Here is a 23,434-nt window from a genome sequence, read left to right on the forward strand (position 1 = left end):
GGCGCAGACACTCACTATGTGGCAGATGTATTAAGCCTGGAGAAGTGATAAAGCAGTGATAAGTTAAAGGTGATAACGCACCAGCCAATCATTGCGGGTTTGAAAAATGAAAGTGGATTGGCTGGTGTGTTATCACCTTTCACTTTTTTATAACTGCTTTATCACTTCTCTAGGCTTAATACATCTGCCACAATGTATGGACTGCACCTGGGTGAAAAGGCCTTGTAAACAAACTATAGCCCCATACGAAAACGCACATGCATTCAAAATTACTGAAAAAGTGCCCAATTACAAACTTTCAACTCTTGAAAATAAGATTTTACTTACCGGTAAATCTATTTCTCGTAGTCCGTAGAGGATGCTGGGACTCCGTAAGGACCATGGGGAATAGACGGGCTCCGCAGGAGATAGGGCACTTTAAGAAAGCTTTGGACTCTGGGTGTGCACTGGCTCCTCCCTCTATGCCCCTCCTCCAGACCTCAGTTAGGGAAACTGTGCCCAGAGGAGATGGACAGTACGAGGAAGGATTTTTGTAAATCTAAGGGCGAGATCCATACCAGCCACACCAATCACACCATATAACTTGTGATAAACTTACCCAGTTAACAGTATGAACAACAACATAGCCACGGTTCAACCGAAAAACTATAACATAACCCTTATATAAGCAATAACTATATACAAGTCTTGCAGAAAAAGTCTGCACTTGGGACGGGCGACCAGCATCCTCTACGGACTACGAGAAACAGATTTACCGGTAAGTAAAATCTTATTTTCTCTAACGTCCTTGAGGATGCTGGGACTCCGTAAGGACCATGGGGATTATACCAAAGCTCCCAAACGGGCGGGAGAATGCGGATGACTCTGCAGCACCGATTGAGCAAACAGGAGGTCCTCCTCAGCCAGGGTATCAAACTTATAGAACTTTGCAAAGGTGTTTGTCCCCGACCAAGTAGCTGCTCGGCACAACTGTAATGCAGAGACCCCTCGGGCAGCCGCCCAAGAAGAGCCCACCTTCCTAGTGGAATGGGCCTTAACCGATTTCGGTAACGGCAATCCTGCCGTAGAATGCGCCTGCTGAATCGTGTTACAGATCCAGCGAGCAATAGTCTGCTTTGAAGCAGGAGCGCCAACCTTGTTGGCCGCATACAGAACGAACAAAGCTTCAGTCTTCCTGATTCTAGCCATTCTGGTCACATAAATCTTCAAAGCCCTGACTACATCCAAGGACTCGGAATCCTCCAAGTCCCGTGTAGCCACAGGCACGACAATAGGTTGGTTCACATGAAAAGATGAGACCACTTTTGGCAGAAAGTGAGGGCGAGTCCTCAACTCTGCCCTATCCACGTGAAAAACCAAGTATGGACTTTTATGTGATAAAGCCGCCAATTCGGAAACACGTCTTGCCGAAGCTAACGCCAACAACATGACCACTTTCCACGTGAGGTATTTCAACTCCACAGTTTTGAGTGATTCAAACCAAGGTGACTTGAGGAAACGCAACACCACGTTAAGATCCCAAGGCGCCACCGGAGGCACAAAGGGAGGCTGAATATGCAGCACCCCCTTCACAAAGGTCTGTACTTCAGGAATAGAGGCCAATTCTCTTTGAAAGAAAACGGATAAGGCCGAAATCTGGACCTTTATGGATCCTAAATTTAGGCCCAAAGTCACTCCTGTTTGAAGGAAGTGAAGTAGACGGCCCAAATCGAACTCCTCCGTAGGAGCAGCTCTGGCCTCACACCAAGAAACATATTTCCGCCATATACGGTGATAATGTTTTAACGTCACGTCTTTCCTAGCCTTGATCAGGGTAGGAATGACTTCCTCCGGAATCCCTTTTTCCACTAGGATCCGGCGTTACACCGCCATGCCGTCAAACGCAGCCGCGGTAAGTCTTGGAACAGACAGGGCCCCTGCCGCAGCAGGTCCTGCCTTAGAGGAAGAGGCCACGGATCCCCTGCGAGCAACTCTTGCAGCTCCGGATACCAAGTCCTCCGTGGCCAATCCGGAACAATGAGTATTGTTCTGACCCTGCTTCTTCGTATTATTCTCAACACCTTGGGTATAAGAGGAAGAGGAGGAAACACATAGACCGATCTGAACACCCAAGGTGTCACTAGTGCGTTTACCGCTACCGCCTGAGGGTCCCTTGACCTGGCGCAATACCGCTTTAGCTTTTTGTTGAGACGGGATGCCATCATGTCGATTTGAGGCAGTCCCCAACGATCCGTGATCTGTGCGAAGACTTCTTGATGAAGTCCCCACTCTCCCGGATGCAGGTCGTGCCTGCTGAGGAAGTCCGCCTCCCAGTTGTCCACCCCCGGGATGAACACCGCTGATATCGCGCTTACATGGCCTTCCGCCCAGCGTAGAATCCTGGTCGCTTCTGCCATGGCCATTCTGCTCCTTGTTCCGCCTTGGCAGTTTATATGAGCCACTGCCGTGACATTGTCTGACTGAATCAGAACCAGTTTTCTCCGAAGCAATTCCTCCGCTTGACGCAGGGCGTTGTATATGGCCCTCAACTCCAAGACGTTGATGTGGAGACAAGACTCTTGGCTTGACCAGAGACCTTGGAAATTTCTTCCCAGTGTCACTGCTCCCCAGCCTCGGAGGCTTGCATCCGTGGTCACCAGGACCCAGTCCTGAATGCCGAACCTGCGACCTTCTAGTAGGTGAGCACTGTTCAGCCACCACAGGAGAGCTACCCTGGTCCTGGGAGACAGGGTGATCCTTTGATGCATTTGTAAATGGGACCCGGACCACTTGTCCAAGAGGTCCCATTGAAAAGTCCTTGCATGGAACCTGCCGAAAGGGATGGCCTCGTAGGAAGCCACCATCTTCCCCAGGACCCACGTTCACTGAAACCTTTTTTTTTGGTTTTAATAGGTTCCTGACCATGGCTAGGAGTTCCTGAACCTTTTCGATCGGAAGAAAAATCTTTTTCTGGTCTGTGTCTAGAATCAGCCCCAAAAAGGTCAGACGCGTTGTAGGGACTAGCTGGGACTTCGGTATATTGAGAATCCAGCCGTGTATCTGCAACGTCTTCATGGACAGGGACACGCTGTCCAGCAACCTCTCCCGAGATCTCGCCTTTATGAGGAGATCGTCCAAGTATGGGATAATTGTGACCCCCTGCCTGCGCAGGAGCACCATCATTTCCGCCATTACCTTGGTGAAAATTCTCGGGGCCGTGGAAAGCCCAAACGGCAACGTCTGAAATAGGTAGGGACAGTCCTGCACTGCAAATCTCAGGAACGCCTGATGCAGGGGGAATATCGGAACATGAAGGTAAGCATCCTTTAGGTCCAGGGACACCATCCAATCCCCCCCCTCCCCTCCAGGCTGGCGATGACCGCCCTGAGTGATTCCATTTTGAACTTGAACCTCTTCAAGTACAGGTTCAGAGATTTCAGGTTTAAAATGGGTCTGACCGAACCGTCCGGTTTCGGGACCACAAACAGGGTTGAGTAATATCCCTCTCCTTGCTGGAGATGAGGAACTGTGACAATCACCTGTTGAATACACAATTTTTGGATTGCTGCCAACACTAGCTCCCTCTCTGACGGGGAAGCCGGCAGAGCCGATTTGAAAAATCGGCGAGGAGGCAAGTCTTCGAATTCCAGTCTGTATCCCTGAGAAACAATCTCTAACGCCCAGGGATCCACCTGCGAGTGAACCCAGATGTGGCTGAAAAACCGAAGACGAGCCCCCACCAGATCTGCCTCCCCTCGGGAAGCCCCAGAGTCATGCGGTGGACTTTGCAGACGCAGGGGAGGACTTCTGCACTTGGGAACTAGCTGTGTGCAGCTTTTTTTCCCCTGCCTTTCCCTCTGGCAACAAAGGATGATCCCCGTACCCTCTTGTTTTTATTGGAACGAAAGGACTGCATTTGATAATGAGGTGCCTTTTTTGTATGCTGCGGGGGGACATAAGGTAAGAAATTTGACTTACCAGCTGTAGAGACAAGATCCGAGAGGCCGTCTCCAAACAACTCCACCCCTTTGTAAGGCAAAGACTCCATATGCCGCTTTGAATCGGCATCTCCCGTCCACTGTCGGGTCCACAAGAGCCGCCTAGCAGAAAGACATAGCATTTATTCTGGAGCTTAATAAACAAATGTCTCTCTGAGCATCCCTCATATACAAGGCAGCATCTCTGATATGCTCTATGGTCATATGAATGGCATCCCTATCTAAGGTGTCAATTTCCGTAGATAAGGAATCTGCCCATGCCACAACCGCACTACAAACCCAGGCCGACGCCATAGCCGGTCGAGCAATAGTACCGGAATGATTGTAAATGTGCTTTAAGGTAATTTCCTGCCTGCGATCAGCAGGTTCCTTGAGGGAAGCCGTATCCTGAGAAGGCAGTGCCACCTTTTTGGACAAACGTGTCAGCGCCTTGTCAACTTTTGGCGAAGATTCCCAGCGTATCCTATCAGTTTGTGGAAAAGGATACACCATGAGAATCCTTTTGGGAACTTGTGGTCTCCTATCCGGAGATTCCCAAGCCTTTTCGCACAAGTCACTTAATTCAAATGAGGATGGAAAAGTGACTTCAGGATTTTTCCCTTTATACATGTGTACCCTCGTGTCAGGGACAGGGGGTTCCTCAGTAATATACAAAACCTCTTTAATGGCAATAATCATGTACCCTTTGCCACCTTCGGCTGTAATTTTGCATCTTCATAGTAGACACTAGAGTCAGTATCTGTGTCATCGATCTGGGATATGGTGCGCTTCTGAGACCCCGAAGGACCTGGCGCCCCAGGGACAGGCTTGGACTGGCTACCTGACTGATCCCTAGCTTCTGCCTTGTCTTACCTTTTATGCAATAGATTGACATTTGCATTCAAGACATTCAGCATATCCACCCATTCCGGTGTCGGCGTTGCCGACGGCGACCCAACATTCAAGCACTCCCCCTCCGCATTAAGCGAGCCTTCCTCGTCAAACATGTCGACACACGCGTACCGACACTTCCCACGCACACAGGGAACCCCTTTCCTGAAGACAGTATCCCTGTCAAGGCCCTTTGGAGAGAGAGAGAGAGAGAGTATGCCAGCACACACCCCAGCGCAATGACCCTGGAGACCAACACAAAATGTTTTTCCCCAGCAGCGCTGTATAATATGTAAACCGCCAATTATGTGCCCCCCCCCCCCTCTCTTTTAAGCACCCTTTCACAGTGTGTAAGCAGGGGAGAGTCCGGGGAGCTTCCTCTCAGCAGTGCTGTGGAGAGAAAATGGCGCTGGTGAGTGCTGAGGGAGAAGCCCCGCCCCCTCGGAGGCGGGCTTCTGTCCCGCTCAAACTTAGTAAAATATGGCGGGGGCTCTTTTATATACATGTACAGAGCCCACCTGTACATGTATATAGTCTTTTTGCCATGCAGAGGTTTCTATTGCTGCCCAGAGCGCCCCCCCCTGCCAGCAGTGCTCCCTGTGAAAAAGTAGTAAAAGGTAGAAAAAAATCCAAACAAAAATGCTTCTAGGCAGAGAACTCTGGAGAGCTCTCTGCAGTGCACCCATCTTGCTCTGGGCACAGTGTAAAACTGAGGTCTGGAGGAGGGGCATAGAGGGAGGAGCCAGTGCACATCCAGAGTCCAAAGCTTTCTTAAAGTGCCCTATCTCCTGCGGAGCCCGTCTATTCCCCATGGTCCTTACGGAGTCCCAGCATCCTCAAGGACGTTAGAGAAATAAGGATTTGGCTTCTGAACACTCCAAGCTACAGTAAAATGGCTGGACAACTCGAAAGCACATTAACAATTGCTTCCATTTTGGACCAGCACCATTCTACAAGACAGCAGAGGGGGAGGAAACATGAAAGAACTAAAATGCAAAGACATCCGTTCTCTTTGTAGGTTGATAATGTGTAACATAATTGTGACATTAGCCTCATTATGTTGGATTGCTTTGACAATTAAAGTCAACAAGACAATCAGTGAGCATTTCGCAGGGCATTTTTCAGACCTGTGTAAACTGTGAACTGTAAATAGTTGGCAAACACTTAACTTAAACATGCCTTTAGTACCCCCAATCAGTCAGTACATGAAAACTTAATGAAATCAAAGAACTTCCTTTAAAAAAAAAAAAAAAAAAAGGGTTCTTTTGCACAGACTGAATAGTCATTCACATGCTAAAACACTGGCAATGTCTAATGTTCATTTTTCTGTGGTTGTGCAATTATATAGCTGTATATCAATTTTTTGTGTTACAGTAAATAATACATTTCAGACTGCACAAACAAGATGTACATCTGCAAAATGCACAAGTCCCTGGAAGCGTCTACCTGGAGGAAACCACCTCAGTGCTATATAAGTCGAGCAGCAGTCCACAGTGTACTTCCTTCCTGTATGCAAGAGCCAGGTTATGTTCTTATGCATTTTCTTGACAGGAAATTGAAAAACTAAAATCTAAGCACGTCTCAGAAGTATTTTCTGTAACAACTTGCATTTAATGGTTTGCAAAATAAATGAAAAAAAAAAAAACCCTGTAAAAACTAGTTGTTTTTTTCAAAAGGTTGAGGGCAGTTCTGAGTGGCAGGGAGATTACAAGACCAACCTAAATACAACAGTGATGGCTAAACAACCGTGTTACCAGGTCAGACCTGATAATTCAGAGATCGGGCACGAGTCTAAAGTCAAATAAAAGGAATCCATTCTCTTGCGTGAAATCCATTCCCTTACATGGGCCGTCCATTTGCCTCATTGAAGGAGGTATTTTATTTTTTTGGACACTATTGTACAAGATCACCTTTGTGAAAACCCCTAACACAAGGACCCTCAAATTTCAAGCATTATAATGTTTAACTAATGGGCTCTACACACTTGCCGATGTGTGCGGTCGATACGAACAATCGAGTTCAGTTATGAACAATGCACATTGTTCATATCGCTCAGTGTGTAGGCATCAACTATGAACGATGCGCGGCCCCATCGCCGTATCGTCTGTCAGGCACCTCTGCGGCAAATCATCAAATGTGTAGGGGACTTAAGTCAATTTAGACACCACACCTGAATATTAAGTGAGCACTCACCATCATTAATAAAAGAAAATTAAACAAAATTGCATGTAAATAAGGATATTTTTTTTTTTTCATACGGCCACATTTATTTTTTAAAGGACCCCTACATGGTCTCACAGGCTGACCCTACCTACTAAAAGTGTACTCTACTGTGCTACAATCAATGTGGGGACTGGAGAAAAAGTAATAGATCTAAAGCTATAACTAACTCGTATACTGTATGTGCATTTCTATGGAGTATTTGAACTTGAGACTTCTTTATTTTATTATGCCATATAGAACAGCATATAGGTAATCATTTATTCAAAGCTGAATGTTTAGTCCCTAATAAAGCAATATAAATGGTCTCAATCAGTTGCCCAGCCGCTCTTAGCATACAAAAAACAAAAAAAAGGCTTGGGAATTGGGTGTGCTTTGAAACTTGACAGTAAAGGCCAGTACTCGCCGCTCAGCACACATCTCTCCCGGCGCTCAGCACAGCGCGAGACGGGGGGGCCGCTCACTTCACCCAGCGGGTGAAGTGAGCGACCCGCTAGATTGGCCTGCATGCAGGCCAATCTAGCAGCAGCGATAGCGATGCGCGGGGCTGCGCATCGCTATCGCTGAGGGGGCTACACACGGAGCGATCGTGCTTAAAATCTAAGCAATCTAGTCAGATTGCTTAGATTTTAAGCAGCGATCGCTCCGTGAGTACCCCCCTTTACAAAAACCTCTTGCTATACCAGCACTACTTGATTATCTTAATATCATCTAACAGAAACTTCTTCTACTGCAGACATTCCGTCATTCTGTATTCTGCTTAGGAATTAGGTTTCCTATATGCATTAGCTTATACTTTTAGATATAGTAATCTTTAATGTTTCACACTTTAGTCCATTACTTTACTTTCTTGAGATCACTAAGGATTTCATTTACCTCAAAACAAGAAATCACTGTTACAGATCTTTGTATCGGCTACAAAAATAGACATACCTTCCCTTGTAGACCACAAGTGATCTCACTAATGACTATACTACACAAAACAGGACACCACACTGGTCCCTGAGGGGCAGATGTATTAAGCCTGGTGAAGTGATAAAGTGGAAAGAGATAAAGCACCAGCCAGTCAGCTCCTAACTGTCATTTTTCAAACCCAGCCTGTAACATGTAAGTTAGGAGCTGATTGGCTGGTGCGTTATCACCTTCCACTTTATCACTTCACCAGGCTTAATACATCTGCCCCTGAATTACTAAACACTGGTTTCCAGCCCTTCCATGGAGCTTACTTTATTTCCTACTTTTGCCAATCCCTTGTTTATTTCACTATGTGACTCCAATCTGAGACTTTCAGTTTCTTAATTCCTTTATTGTTGCCACAGCTTGTTATCTTACCGCAGCAATCCCACACTGCCCCGAATCTTATAATGTGCTTGACTCCAAATGCTGGAAAAACAAAACCCGAAAATAGGATTTTAATTACCTACCGGTAAATCCTTTTCTCGTAATCCGTAGAGGATGCTGGAGTTTCATTTAGTACCATGGGGTATAGACGGGTCCTTTGGGAGCCACTGGCACTTTAAGAGTTTAACAGTGTGGGCTGGCTCCTCCCTCTATGCCCCTCCTACCAGACTCAGTCTAGAAACTGTGCCCGAGGAGACGGACATACTTCGAGAGAAGGAAATACAGATAGTGGTGAAATTCACACCAGCTCACACCGAAACGGAAAAAAATAAATAAATAATAAAAAAAAAGCAACCTGGAGAAACCATGCTAACCAGCATGCACCATGAAGAAATCATGCAAAACCACATGAAACATGAAGAAACCATGCTAACCAGTAGGCAACACGAAGAAACCATGCAACACGAAGAAAACATGTTATCTAGCATGAAACAGGAAGCAACCATGCCAATCCACATGTAACCTGAAAAAACCATGCATGAAAGAGGAATAACAACAGCTGAACCAATACTTAACCAAGTAGCAAGGCAGGAAAACGAAACATTGATCGGGCGCCCAGCATCCTCTATGGACTACGAGAAAAGCATTTACCAGTAATTAAAATCCTATTTTTGCTTACATCCTAGAGGATGCAGGGTTTCCATTTAGTACCATGGGGACGTACCAAAGCTCCCAGTACGGGAGGGAGAGTGCGGAGTATCCTGCAGGACGGAGTGACTAAACTTTAAGTATTGAACTTGTAGAAGTTCAGCAAAACTGTTCGACCCTGACCAAGCAGCTGGTCGGCAAAGCTGCAAAACCGAGACACCCCGGGCAGCTGCCCAGGAACAACCCACTGTACGAGTAGAGTGGGCCTTAACAGATCTTTGACACAGCAGGCCTGCCGTACAATAAGCATGCTGGATTGTAAACCCGATCCAGCGAGCAAATGTCTGCTTAGAAGCTGGACACCAAACCATGTTGGGACCATAAAGGACAAACAGAGCGTCCGACTACCTGTGACGAGAAGTCCTCTTTACAGAAACTATCAAAGCCCTCACAACATCCAAGGACTGTGAGGTAATTGAGGAGTCAGTAGCCACTGGCACCACAATAGGTTGGTGATATGAAAAACAGACAACCCCCGGAAGAAATTGCTGATGTGTTCTGAGCTCAGCTCCATCTTCATGGAAAAACAAGTAGGGGCTCTTGCATGACAATGCCTCCAATTTCGACACCCATCGAGCAGATGCCAATGCCAACAGTGTGACCACCTTCCAAGTTAGAAACTTGACGTCCACCTCCTGTAAAGGCTCAAACCAATCTGACTGCAGGAACTGCAGCACCACATTAAGATCCCAAGGTGCCGTAGAAGGCACAAAGGGTGGCTGGATATGCAGAATCCCTATCAATGAAGTCTGAATCTCAGGGAGAGCAGCCAATCGTTTCTGGAAGAAAATGGACAAGACCAAAATCTGGACCTTTATGAAGCCCAAGCGTAGGCCCACAACCACACCTGCATGCAGAAAGAGGAGAAACTGTCCTAGTTGAAACTCCACCGTAGGAAACTTGTTGGATTCACACCAAGACCTGTACGTTTACAAAATGCGATGGTAATATTTAGACGATACCCCCTTTCTAGGCAGCATCAGGGTAGGAATGACCTTGTTCGGAATGCCCTTCCGAGCCAAGATCTGGCGTTCAACCCCCATGCCGTCAAACGTAGCCGTGTGTAAGTCTTGATAAACAAACGGCCCCTGTTGCAGAAGGTCCTCGCGAAGAGGAAGATGCCTCGGATCTTCCAGCAGTAACTCCAGAAGATCCGCGTACCAAGCACTTCTTGGCCAGTCCGGAGCAATGAGGAGATCGCCTCAACTCTTGTTCTTTTTATTAGCTTGAGAATTCATGGGATGAGTGGAAGTGGAGGGAGCACATACACTGACTGGGACACCCACGGAGTTACCAGGGCGTCCACCGCCACTGCTTGTGGGTCTCGTGACCTGGAACAGTATCTCCGAAGCTTCTCGTTGAGGTGAGAGGCCATCATGTCTGAGGCACACCCCATCGGCTTGTTACCTCTGCGAATACCTCTGGGTGGAGGCCCCATTCTCCTGGATGGAGATTGTGTCTGCTGAGGAAGTCTGTTCACCAGTTGTCCACTCCCGGAATGAAGACTGCTGACAGCGCCTGCTTCTCTGCTCAGGGGAGGATTATGGTCACCTCTGACATTGCAGCCCTGCTCTTCGTTCCACCCTGCCTATTAATATAGGACACCGCTGTAACGTTGTCCTACTGAACCTGAACGGCTTGTTCTCGCAGAAGATGTGCCGCTTGTAGAAGGTCGTTGTACACGGCCTTCAGATCCAGAATGTTTATTGGAAGGAGAGATGCCTGAACGGACAGCTTTCCTTGGAAGTTTTCCGCCTGAGCGACTGCTTTCCAACCCCTGAGACTTGCATTTGTGATTCGATGAATCCAATTATGAATCCTGAACCTGCGGCCTTCGAGTAGGTGAGAAGTTTGCAGCCACCAGAGGAGTGAAATTCTGGCTTTCGGCAACAGGCGTATCCGCTGGTGCATGTGAAGATGAGATCCTGACCATAAGACCAGGAGATCCAGTGGGAAAGACCGTGCAAGGAATCTTCCGTACTGTTGAGCCTCTTAGTAGGCAACCATCTTCCCCAGAAGGTGAATGCACTGATGAACCGATACCCGGGCTGACATCACGGACCATTGATTGGATCACCTGCGCTTTCTTCACCGGTAGAAAACACCCTCTGCACTTCAGTGTTGAGAATCAGCCCCAGGGAGAGAAAAAAAAAAAAAACCTCCTTATCGGCTTCAAATGCGAAAATTGGAAGCTTCAGCATCCACCCGAGATCCAGGGGACAGTTGATTTGAGAGAGCGCAACACTCCGTAACAACATCTCCCTGGAGGATGTTAAAGTCACCCAGATATGGAATTATGCCCACTCCTGGTTTGTGGAGCGGGAGTATAAAGGCTGCCATGGCCCTGATGAACACCCCCGGTGTTGCGTAGAAGCCAAGCTCAGTGTTTGGAACTGGAAGTGACATAGTTGTAGTGCAACCCTAGATAGGCGGCCAGATTGGAATGTGAAGTATGCACCCCTGATATCCCGGAATACCAGGAATTCCTCAACATCTCAAGCAGAGGTCACCACTACCAGACTCCGTCCTAAATTGAACACCCACTAGTAGGGAATCAATGACCCCAGGTTTGAATAGTAACCCCTGTTACGTAAATGAGGTGGAACTGGAATAATGACATTAGTTCGACAAATGATAAGATAGCTTCTAGCAGTAGTGCACTTTCTGCCTGAGAAGCTAGTATGCCTGATTTGAATAATCTGTGAGGCGGGAATACTAGAAATTCTAGTCTGCACCCCTGGGCAACCCAACTGTTTCCACGGGTCTAGGCAGTATATTGCCTAGATGTGTTACTGAATCTCTTTAGTCTCGCTCCCACCTGCCTGATCCCCAGGCAGCGAAGTCCACCGACAAACCGAAGGGTTTGAAAAAGTCCGAATTTGAAATCAGTCCCTGGGAACCTGGCGGTGCAGGTTTTCTGGATTTCCAACGTCCTCTAAAGGAAGTGGAGGAATATGTGGAATCATGTTTGAAGGAATTGCAGTGTAGGTGTAGAATAAAATTTCCTGGTCTGTGCAGCTGCGGAAGGAAGACATACCGACTTAACCGCAGTTGACATGGATAATCACGTATCCCGTGCGTCCCAACAGGGTCTTACCTGTGAAAGGTGGACCTGTCATACCTTACTCGGATTCTGTATCCGCAGTCCATTGGTGTAGACTCCGTCCCCTGCGTGTCGAAACTGCCAGAGCAGTGGTCCCTGCATTATGCAGGTCAATCTCCTTCATGGCATCTCACCGTGAAGCCTGTAGAATCCTGTATGTGACACAGAAACAAGTACAAGTCACTTCTACACATAGAATCTAAATCATCAAGTAAGGAGCCTGACCACATTACAATAGCCCCAGAGATGTATGCAAGTGGGTCTCCGAGTCACACCTGCAGCAGTGTACAGTATTAGAGATTAGTCTCAATAGGTGATCAGCCTTTATGGAGGTTGTACCAGGGACAGGTAAGACAACCATATTTGACAATTTAGACACTCTATAGGGATGTGGATAATAACTCTGGGTGTACTCAGGTTTTCCCAAATAAGGAGTTCAACACCCTACACAGTGGGAAGGCATTCATTATATACCTATAATAACATTCCTCATCCCTAATAGCTTCAAACATATGTTGGAACCCTCATATATATGCATTATATGGGCAAGTGTACGCTTTCTAGGGTACGGAGATGGGGTGAGAGGTACAGCAGTGGGATTTTAAACCCCACTTTTCTCAAAACTGCGACTTCTACCCAGTATGGGATATATTGGAAGCAATATATTCTTAAAGTACACCATATGGAGGCTACCCCAGGGGGATCAGCCACCGAAGCCTGAGATGTGTACAGTTTTGAGCATGGTATAGACTTCCCAGGAAAAGATATACATTCTGCAGTACAGGACAAAGTCCCTTAAACATGGTAAAGTGGATTACACATATACAGGAAAATATAAACACAGTTATCTTCAGAGAGTCACACAGCACAAGAAGCCAGCCACAGCGTGAAGATAAAAAAAACCCTGCTGACTAGCGTAACCTTAACAGGGTGGCTAGTACATAATATCACTCCCCCCTTTTATAACACCTTTTACCTCAATGTAGTTATGTGGAGGACAGCGTTCCCTGTCAGCGTGTGTCTGCAGGGAGAAAATGGCGCTGGATCCGCTCTGAGGAGAAGCACCGCCCCCTGTAATGGCACGTCTTCCCGCACTTAGAGATTATACTGGCCTGAGGTAATTTTTGCAGCAAACAGTGGGTTAGACCTTGAAAGCTATGTTTGACCAGTGTAGGGTATCGCGCTGGCCCAGGACGCCCCTCACAGCGCCGTACACAGTGTGCCGCTGAGCCTTCCGGAGCGCAGCCTGTCAGAGCTGTGCTCCCACCCATGTGCCGCCATTCCCGCCGGGGACCCGCTTACAGGGACTCCGGCGTCAGGTTCACCACTCTTTCTTCTGGCTCTGTTAGGGGGTGGCGGCATGCTGCGGGAGTGAGCGGTCGTCTCGGGCAGCTAACGATCATCACCCTCAGGAGCTCAGTGTCCAGTCAACGGAGACAGGGGCCATTAACCTCAAGGGTTGGATCCTACTCCCCCCCCCCCCCCCCCCCCTCCCCAAGTCCCACGAAGCAGGGAGGCTGTTGCCAGCAGCCCGCCTGTAAAATAAACTCTAGAAAACAATAAAACTCCTAGGAGCTCCCCTAGCTCTGACCAGCTCCTCCGGGCACATTTTGAAACGGAGTCTGGTAGGTGGGGCATAGAGGGAGGAACCAGCCCACACTGTTGTTAAACTCTTAAAGTGCCAGTGGCTCCCAAAGGACCAGTCTATACCCCAAGGTACTAAATGCAACCCCAGCATCCTCTAGGACGCAAGATAAGTTTCTGTATTCAATAAAGAACTATAGCTAATTTACAGTTTGCAATGTGTTTGTTTACATAGCTACCCCTTCAGTATTCACATCTTCCTATTCCTCCTTTTATTTTCTGGTATCCGGACTGTAGGTCGACCATGAAAAGGTAGACAGTCATTAGGTTGACCACTAATGGTTGACATGCATTATGTTGACATGATCAAAAGTTCGACACACATATGGTCAACGCAGCTTTTTTGGGGTTCTTAGCATTTTAAATCAACCTTTTCATACTCTACCATCCACATAGACTATGATTGGGAATAATAACCTTGCCCGAAACATGGCGAGTGAATCTAGCAATGCAAGGGGGCGCGGTATACTAATTGGAGTTCCATGTGCTTTGACGGCGATAACTACACCAAAAAAACACACCTTTAAAATGTTGTGTCAACCTTTTTTTTGTCGAGCTTTCGTCATGTCGACCTTTACTACTGTCTACCTTTTTCATGTTGACCTAATGACCCTGTCGACCATCAGTGGTCGACCTAATGACTGCAGCCCTTTAGCTTATAGATCAAATGATCCACATCCTTATTTTCCATCTATTAGTATATCCAATGAAGTCATCTGCAATATATCCTTCTGTAGGCGCTTTAGCACATCTTGTGTGTAGTCTTTTAATACTAGCTATGTTAATCTGATTTCTCCTCCTCTATATTTAGTATGTATAGTTATTTATAGCACAACTTTTGTCACTACCTGGAGAACCATGTTGTTTTCTCTTCCTTGTACCAACATAACGAGCACAAAGCTCTCATGCATTTAATAATGTTTTTATTTGCAGTCCCCTTATCAATTTCCAGCATCAAAGTTCAAGGTGTTGACTCGGCCTCGAAATTCCCCAGATCTCAGTCTGATCGAGCACCTGTGGAATGTGCTGGAAAAAAAAGTCAAAGCGATGGAGGCCTCACTTCACAACTTAAAGGATTTGCTTCTAACGCCAGATACCACAGAGTTCTCACGTCAGGTTCATGTGTCGATGGGTTTGGTGGCACGAGGGGGACTTACACAAAATTAGGTAGGTGGTTTTAATGTTATGGCTGGTGTGTGTGTGAGATATAATTTTTTTTATTTATTTAGAACTTATTTTAATCAAATGGATTTAACCAACTTGTCAGAAAAAAATAATTTTTTTGTCTGTTTTTCAGCCTTTAGGGGCAAATGGTCATTTGCTCCCACACATTGCCAGATTTTTAATTCAGCCAGCGAACTGGTTGGTTTGTTGGAAAGATATGTCCATCACTGTTCTATGGCTCAGTAAACAGGCAGGCAAGAGATATGGAACAGCCCTTCCCCATTGGCGCACACAGGGGGGGGTTCCCGAGTACCTGGAAACCCCCCCGATGAGACAATTTAGTATTTTTTAAACGGAGACTGCATTGTCTCCATCTCAGGAAAAGCTGCGTTCGCAACCGCGGACTTGCTGCAGTTGCAGAGAGCTCTCTGCATAGAGAATGTCCGGGGGGAGCTGCTGGCTGCGCATGCTCAGCCACAGCAGCTCCCTCCGTCCTCACACAGTGCCGCGCGGAATCAGCACAGGGATCACTGATCTGTTTAGTTTCCATTGCTCGCAGGCAGCACCCTCTCCCTGCGCGCCTCTCCCCAGCCCGCCCTGTTGCTGCAAGGATCTGCCTGAGCGCTTGGTGGAAGGTAAATGCGCCTCTTCTGTAACATGTGCTGCGGCCTGCCATATGGACTGCTGCTCCTGCACTGCCCCCATGTAACGCTGGAACACAAGACCTGCAGCTCTCAGTCCATGCCATGGAGAAGGAGAGACCAGGCCTTGCCCTTCTGTGGTGGGTGCTGCTGGGCTAGACATGTGCTGCGGGGCAGAGCAATGGACACTGTGGTAGTATCCAAATCGGTACCCTCCTTGGGTAATTAGCCCATGTACAGCATGCAGAGAACAGGCGGCACTCAGGAGACGATCAACTTGAGTTTTAGAAGTGATACTTTAATTCAACATACGTGTCGGCCTGAACTAGACTGTTCTCTAGTAGAATACTTTGAAGATTAACATGGTTTTTCCTGGTTTGCTATGGTTTATTAGATTGTATTGTGAATGGCAGCACTGCCCACCGTTTAATACCTTAAGCTATTTATTGATGTGGACAACGTTCCTGACCGTGGCTTTGTCCTCTTCATTACATTATGACTTTGTTTGATCTGTCCACTTATTGCTGATCCACTGCTGCAGACATGACAGGTTCTGATTTGTGTTGCATTAGTTTAGATAATTACCTATAACCATGTGGCATTTATGGGTGTATTAATTGTAATTGTACAGTACACTTCTTTTTGTTACATAATGGCGCCTGATACTTTGTAACATTTGTTTTAATGCCGTAACTGACACATTCTGCTACTAGCTGATGCATGGCACTGACTAGCATTGAATTAATGACCTCTATATTTATGCTGCTTAATGACACAGGCTGAATAGTTTTTATAACAATACTGTTTTGATATGTTTAACAACTGCCAATTTGTTACTAGTTGTGCAATGGTTAGCATTACTGCCTCACAGCACTGAGGTCCTGGGTTTGATTCCCACCATGGCTATAACTGTGTATATTCTCCCCATGCTTACGTGGGTTTCTTCCGGGTACTCGGGTTTCCTCTCATAATCCAAAAATATACTAGTAAATGAATGGCTCCCGACAAAAAATAATCCTAGTGTGTGCGTGTATACTGTACATAGACAGACTAGGTGGGCCAAGTGGATCTGCCTTCACATTCTATGTTTCTGTGACACAAATTGTCAGCAATCATTAATTATTAGATGATGCTTGGTATATTTCTCTAACGTCCTAGTGGATGCTGGGGACTCCGTAAGGACCATGGGAATAGCGGGCTCCGCAGGAGACGGGGCACTCTAAAGAAAGATTTAGTACTATCTGGTGTGCACTGGCTCCTCCCTCTATGCCCCTCCTCCAGACCTCAGTTAGAATCTGTGCCCGGCCAGAGCTGGGTGCTCCTAGTGGGCTCTCCTGAGCTTGCTAATAAGAAAGTATTTTAGTTAGGTTTTTTATTTTCTGAGAGTTTCTGCTGGCAACAGACTCTCTGCTACGAGGGACTGAGGGGAGAGAAGCAAACCTACTCACGGCAGCTAGGTAGCGCTTCTTAGGCTACTGGACACCATTAGCTCCAGAGGGATCGAACACAGGTACCTAACCTTGATCGTCCGTTCCCGAAGCCGAGCCGCCGTCCCCCTCGCAGAGCCAGAAGAACAGAAGCAGCAGAAGCATGAAGACATCGAAATCGGCGGCTGAAGACTCCTGTCTTGACTTAAGGTAGCGCACAGCACTGCAGCTGTGCGCCATTGCTCCCACAGCACACTGCACACTCTGGTCACTGTAGGGTGCAGGGCGCAGGGGGGGGCGCCCTAGGCAGCAATTAATTACCTTTTTGGCAAAAATAGACATATATACAGTCTGGGACTGTATATATGCCTGAGCCCCCGCCATTTTTTACACATTAAAGCGGGGCAGAAGCCCGCCGCTGAGGGGGCGTGGCCTTCTTCCTCAGCACACCAGCGCCATTTTCTCTTCACAGCTCCGCTGGAAGGACGCTCCCCAGGCTCTCCCCTGCAGTATACAGGTGCAATAGAGGGTAAAAAAAGAGAGGGGGGGCACATAAATTTAGGTGCAGAAATATATTTAACAGCAGCTACGGGGTAAACACTAAGGTACAGTGTAATCCCTGGGTTATAGCGCGCTGGGGTGTGTGCTGGCATACTCTCTCTGTCTCCCCAAAAGCCTTTGTGGGGTCCTGTCCTCAGTCAGAGCATTCCCTGTGTGTGTGCTGTGTGTCGGTACGCCTGTGTCGACATGTTTGATGAGGAAGGACACGTGGAGGCAGAACAAGTGCAGCTGAGTGTGGTGTCGCCGCAGACGGTGCCGACACCTGATTGGATGGATATGTGGAAGGTGTTAAAATAAGAATTTACTTACCGATAATTCTATTTCTCGGAGTCCGTAGTGGATGCTGGGGTTCCTGAAAGGACCATGGGGAATAGCGGCTCCGCAGGAGACAGGGCACAAAAAGTAAAGCTTTAGGATCAGGTGGTGTGCACTGGCTCCTCCCCCTATGACCCTCCTCCAAGCCAGTTAGGTACTGTGCCCGGACGAGCGTACACAATAAGGGAGGAATTTTGAATCCCGGGTAAGACTCATACCAGCCACACCAATCACACCGTACAACTTGTGATCTAAACCCAGTTAACAGTATGATAACAGCGGAGCCTCTGAAAAGATGGCTCACAACAATAATAACCCGATTTTTGTAACTATGTACAAGTATTGCAGATAATCCGCACTTGGGATGGGCGCCCAGCATCCACTACGGACTCCGAGAAATAGAATTATCGGTAAGTAAATTCTTATTTTCTCTATCGTCCTAGTGGATGCTGGGGTTCCTGAAAGGACCATGGGGATTATACCAAAGCTCCCAAACGGGCGGGAGAGTGCGGATGACTCTGCAGCACCGAATGAGAGAACTCCAGGTCCTCTTTTGCCAGGATATCAAATTTGTAGAATTTTACAAACGTGTTCTCCCCTGACCACGTAGCTGCTCGGCAGAGTTGTAATGCCGAGACCTCTCGGCCAGCCGCCCAAGATGAGCCCACCTTCCTTGTGGAATGGGCCTTAACCGATTTAGACTGTGGCAGGCCTGCCTCAGAATGTGCAAGTTGAATTGTGTTACAAATCCAACGAGCAATCGACTGCTTAGAAGCAGGCGCACCCAACTTGTTGGGTGCATACAGTATAAACAGCGAGTCAGATTTTCTGACTCCAGCTGTCCTGGAACATATTTTCAGGGCCCTGACAACTTCTAGCAACTTGGAGTCCTCCAAGTCCCTAGTAGGTGCAAGGCACCACAATAAGCTGGTTCAGGTGAAACACTGACACCACCTTAGGGAGAGAACTGGGGACGAGTCCGCAGCTCTGCCCTGTCCGAATGGACAAACAGATATGGGCTTTTTTGAGAAAAAACCACCAATTTGACACTCGCCTGGTCCAGGCCAGGGCCAAGAGCATGGTCACTTTTTATGTGAGATGCTTCAAATCCACATATTTGACTGGTTTTAAACCAATGTGATTTGAGGAATCCCAGAACTACGTTGAGATCCCACAGTGCCGCTGGAGGCACAAAAAATAAGAATTTACTTACCGATAATTCTATTTCTCGGAGTCCGTAGTGGATGCTGGGGTTCCTGAAAGGACCATGGGGAATAGCGGCTCCGCAGGAGACAGGGCACAAAAAAGTAAAGCTTTACTAGGTCAGGTGGTGTGCACTGGCCCCTCCCCCTATGACCCTCCTCCAGACTCCAGTTAGGTACTGTGCCCGGACGAGCATACACAATAAGGGAGGCATTTTGAATCCCGGGTAAGACTCATACCAGCCACACCAATCACACCGTACAACTTGTGATCTAAACCCAGTTAACAGTATGACAACAGAAAGGGCCTCTTAAAGATGGCTCCTTAACAATAACCCGAATTAGTTAACAATAACTATGTACAAGTATTGCAGATAATCCGCACTTGGGATGGGCGCCCAGCATCCACTACGGACTCCGAGAAATAGAATTATCGGTAAGTAAATTCTTATTTTCTCTATCGTCCTAAGTGGATGCTGGGGTTCCTGAAAGGACCATGGGGATTATACCAAAGCTCCCAAACGGGCGGGAGAGTGCGGATGACTCTGCAGCACCGACTGAGAGAACTCCAGGTCCTCCTTTGCCAGGGTATCAAATTTGTAAAATTTTACAAACGTGTTCTCCCCCGACCACGTAGCTGCTCGGCAGAGTTGTAATGCCGAGACCCCTCGGGCAGCCGCCCAAGATGAGCCCACCTTCCTTGTGGAGTGGGCTTTTACAGTTTTAGGCTGTGGCAGGCCTGCCACAGAATGTGCAAGTTGAATTGTGTTACAAATCCAACGAGCAATCGACTGCTTAGAAGCAGGTGCGCCCAACTTGTTGGGTGCATACAATATAAACAGCGAGTCAGATTTTCTGACTCCAGCCGTCCTTGCAATGTATATTTTTAAGGCTCTGACAACGTCCAACAACTTGGAGTCCTCCAAGTCGCTAGTGGCCGCAGGCACCACAATAGGTTGGTTCAGATGAAATGCTGATACCACTTTAGGGAGAAAATGCGGACGAGTCCGCAGTTCTGCCCTATCCGAATGGAAGATTAGATAAGGACTTTTATAAGATAAAGCCGCCAATTCAGATACTCTCCTGGCAGAGGCCAGGGCTAGTAACATAGTCACTTTCAATGTGAGATATTTCAAATCCACCTTTTTCAATGGTTCAAACCAATGGGATTTGAGGAAATCTAAAACTACATTTAGATCCCACGGTGCCACCGGAGGCACCACAGGAGGCTGTATATGCAGTACTCCCTTGACAAAAGTCTGGACCTCAGGGACAGAGGCCAATTCTTTTTGGAAGAATATTGACAGGGCCGAAATTTGAACCTTAATGGATCCCAATTTGAGACCCATAGATAATCCTGATTGCAGGAAATGTAGGAAACGACCCAGTTGGAATTCCTCCGTCGGAACCCTCCGATCCTCGCACCACGCTACATATTTTCGCCAAATGCGGTGATAATGTTTCACGGTGACTTCCTTCCGTGCCTTAATCAAGGTAGGAATGACTTCTTCTGGAATGCCTTTCCCTTTTAGGATCTGGCGTTCAACCGCCATGCCGTCAAACGCAGCCGCGGTAAGTCTTGAAAAAGACAGGGACCCTGCTGTAGCAGGTCCCTTCTCAGAGGTAGAGGCCACGGTTCGTCCGTGAGCATCTCTTGAAGTTCCGGATACCAAGTCCTTCTCGGCCAATCCGGAACCACTAGTATTGTTCTTACTCTTCTTTGCCGTATGATCTTCAATACCTTTGGTATGAGCGGCAGAGGAGGAAACACATACACTGACTGGTACACCCAAGGAGTTACCAGTGCGTCCACAGCTATTGCCTGTGGATCTCTTGACCTGGCGCAATATTTGTCCAGTTTCTTGTTGAGGCGAGACGCCATCATGTCTACAATTGGTCTTTCCCAACGGTCTATTAACATGTTGAAGACTTCTGGATGTAGACCCCACTCTCCCGGATGAAGATCGTGTCTGCTGAGGAAGTCTGCTTCCCAGTTGTCCACGCCCGGGATGAACACTGCTGACAGTGCTATCACGTGATTCTCCGCCCAGCGAAGAATCTTGGCAGCTTCTGCCATTGCACTCCTGCTTCTTGTGCCGCCCTGCCTGTTTACATGGGCGACCGCCGTGATGTTGTCCGACTGAATCAACACCGGCTTTCCTTGCAGGAGAAGTTCCGCCTGGCTTAGAGCATTGTAGATTGCTCTTAGTTCCAGAATGTTTATGTGAAGAGACTTTTCCAGACTCGTCCATACTCCCTGGAAGTTTCTTCCTTGTGTGACTGCTCCCCAGCCTCTCAGGCTGGCGTCCGTGGTCACCAGGATCCAATCCTGAATGCCGAATCTGCGGCCTTCTAATAGGTGAGCCTTCTGCAACCACCACAGAAGTGACACCCTTGTCTTTGGTGACAGGGTTATTCGCAGGTGCATCTGCAGATGCGACCCTGACCATTTGTCCAACAGATCCCTTTGGAATATTCTTGCATGGAATCTGCCGAATGGAATTGCTTCGTAAGAAGCCACCATTTTTCCCAGGACTCTTGTGCATTGATGTACTGACACTTTTCCTGGTTTTAGGAGGTTCCTGACCAGATCGGATAACTCCTTGGCTTTTTCCTCTGGAAGGAAAACCTTTTTCTGAACCGTGTCCAGAATCATTCCTAGGAACAGCAGACGAGTTGTCGGGATTAAATGGGATTTTGGAATATTCAGAATCCACCCGTGTTGTCTTAGCACCTCTTGAGATAGTGCTAAAGCTGTCTCCAGCTGTTCTCTGGACCTTGCCCTTATTAGGAGATCGTCCAAGTATGGGATAACTAATACGCCTTTTCTTCGAAGAAGAATCATCATCTCGGCCATTACCTTGGTAAAGACCCGAGGCGCCGTGGACAATCCGAACGGCAGCGTCTGAAACTGATAGTGACAGTTTTGAACAATGAACCTGAGGTACCCCTGGTGTGCGGGGTAAATCGGAACGTGTAGATACGCATCCTTGATGTCCAAGGATACCATAAAGTCCCCTTCTTCCAGGTTCGCTATCACTGCTCTGAGTGACTCCATCTTGAACTTGAACTTTTTTATGTAGAGGTTCAAGGACTTCAGATTTAGAATAGGCCTTACCGAGCCATCCGGCTTCGGTACCACAAATAGAGTGGAATAATACCCCTTTCCTTGTTGTAATAGGGGTACTTTGACTATCACCTGCTGAGCGTACAGCTTGTGAATGGCTTCCAACACCCTCTCCCTTTCGGAAGAGACGGTTGGTAAGGCAGACTTCAGGAAACGATGAGGAGGATCCGTCTCTAATTCCAACCTGTACCCCTGAGATATTATCTGCAGGATCCAGGGGTCTACCTGCGAGTGAGCCCACTGCGCGCTGTAATTTTTGAGACGGCCCCCCACTGTCCCCGAGTCCGCTTGAGAGGCCCCAGCGTCATGCTGAGGTTTTTGCAGGAGCCGGGGAGGGCTTCTGTTCCTGGGAAGGAGCTGCCTGTTGGTGTCTCTTCCCTCTTCCTCTGCCTCGTGGCAGGTACGACAAGCCCTTTGCTCTCTTATTTTTGTAGGAGCGAAAAGGCTGCGGTTGAAAGGTCGGTGCCTTTCTCTGTTGGGGAGTGACTTGAGGTAAAAAAGTGGATTTCCCGGCAGTAGCCGTGGCCACCAAGTCTGATAGACCAACTCCAAATAACTCCTCCCCTTTATACGGCAAAACCTCCATGTGACGTTTTGAATCCGCATCGCCTGTCCACTGTCGTGTCCATAAGGCTCTTCTGGCTGAAATGGACATAGCACTCACCCGAGATGCCAGTGTGCAAATATCCCTCTGTGCATCACGCATATAGATAAATGCATCCTTTATTTGTTCTAACGACAGTAAAACATTGTCCCTATCTAGGGTATCAATATTTTCAATCAGGGATTCTGACCAAACTACTCCAGCACTGCACATCCAGGCAGTTGCTATAGCTGGTCGTAGTATAACACCTGCATGTGTGTATATATTCTTTTGAATAACTTCCATCTTTCTATCTGATGGATCCTTAAGTGCGGCCGTCTCAGGAGAGGGTAACGCCACTTGTTTGGATAAGCGTGTGAGCGCCTTGTCCACCTTAGGGGGTGTTTCCCAGCGCGCCCTAACCTCTGGCGGGAAAGGGTATAATGCCAATAACTTTTTTGAAATTATCAACTTTTTATCAGGAGCAACCCACGCTTCATCACACACGTCATTTAATTCTTCTGATTCAGGAAAAACTGTTTGTAGTTTTT

The 23,434-nt window shown here is 47.5% G+C and overlaps 1 protein-coding gene across 7 annotated transcripts in view; it reads right to left on the reverse strand.

The window, feature by feature from the left end:
- The window catches only part of C10H1orf159 (chromosome 10 C1orf159 homolog), a 122,563-nt gene that overhangs the window by 76,150 nt on the left and 22,979 nt on the right, over positions 1 to 23,434 (reverse strand). The window contains exon 1 of one of the 7 annotated variants that reach the window (XM_063943152.1): positions 12,238 to 12,371. The exons of 5 other annotated variants lie outside the window; for them this stretch is intronic. The gene's annotated coding sequence lies outside the window, so the exon portion shown is untranslated. Of the gene's footprint in view, positions 1 to 12,213; positions 12,372 to 23,434 lie in introns of those variants that run through there. One more of the 7 variants, XM_063943150.1, reaches the window with a different exon arrangement.

This window comes from Pseudophryne corroboree, chromosome 10 (assembly GCF_028390025.1).
Source record: "Pseudophryne corroboree isolate aPseCor3 chromosome 10, aPseCor3.hap2, whole genome shotgun sequence".
In the NCBI taxonomy this organism is placed as follows: domain Eukaryota; kingdom Metazoa; phylum Chordata; class Amphibia; order Anura; family Myobatrachidae; genus Pseudophryne; species Pseudophryne corroboree.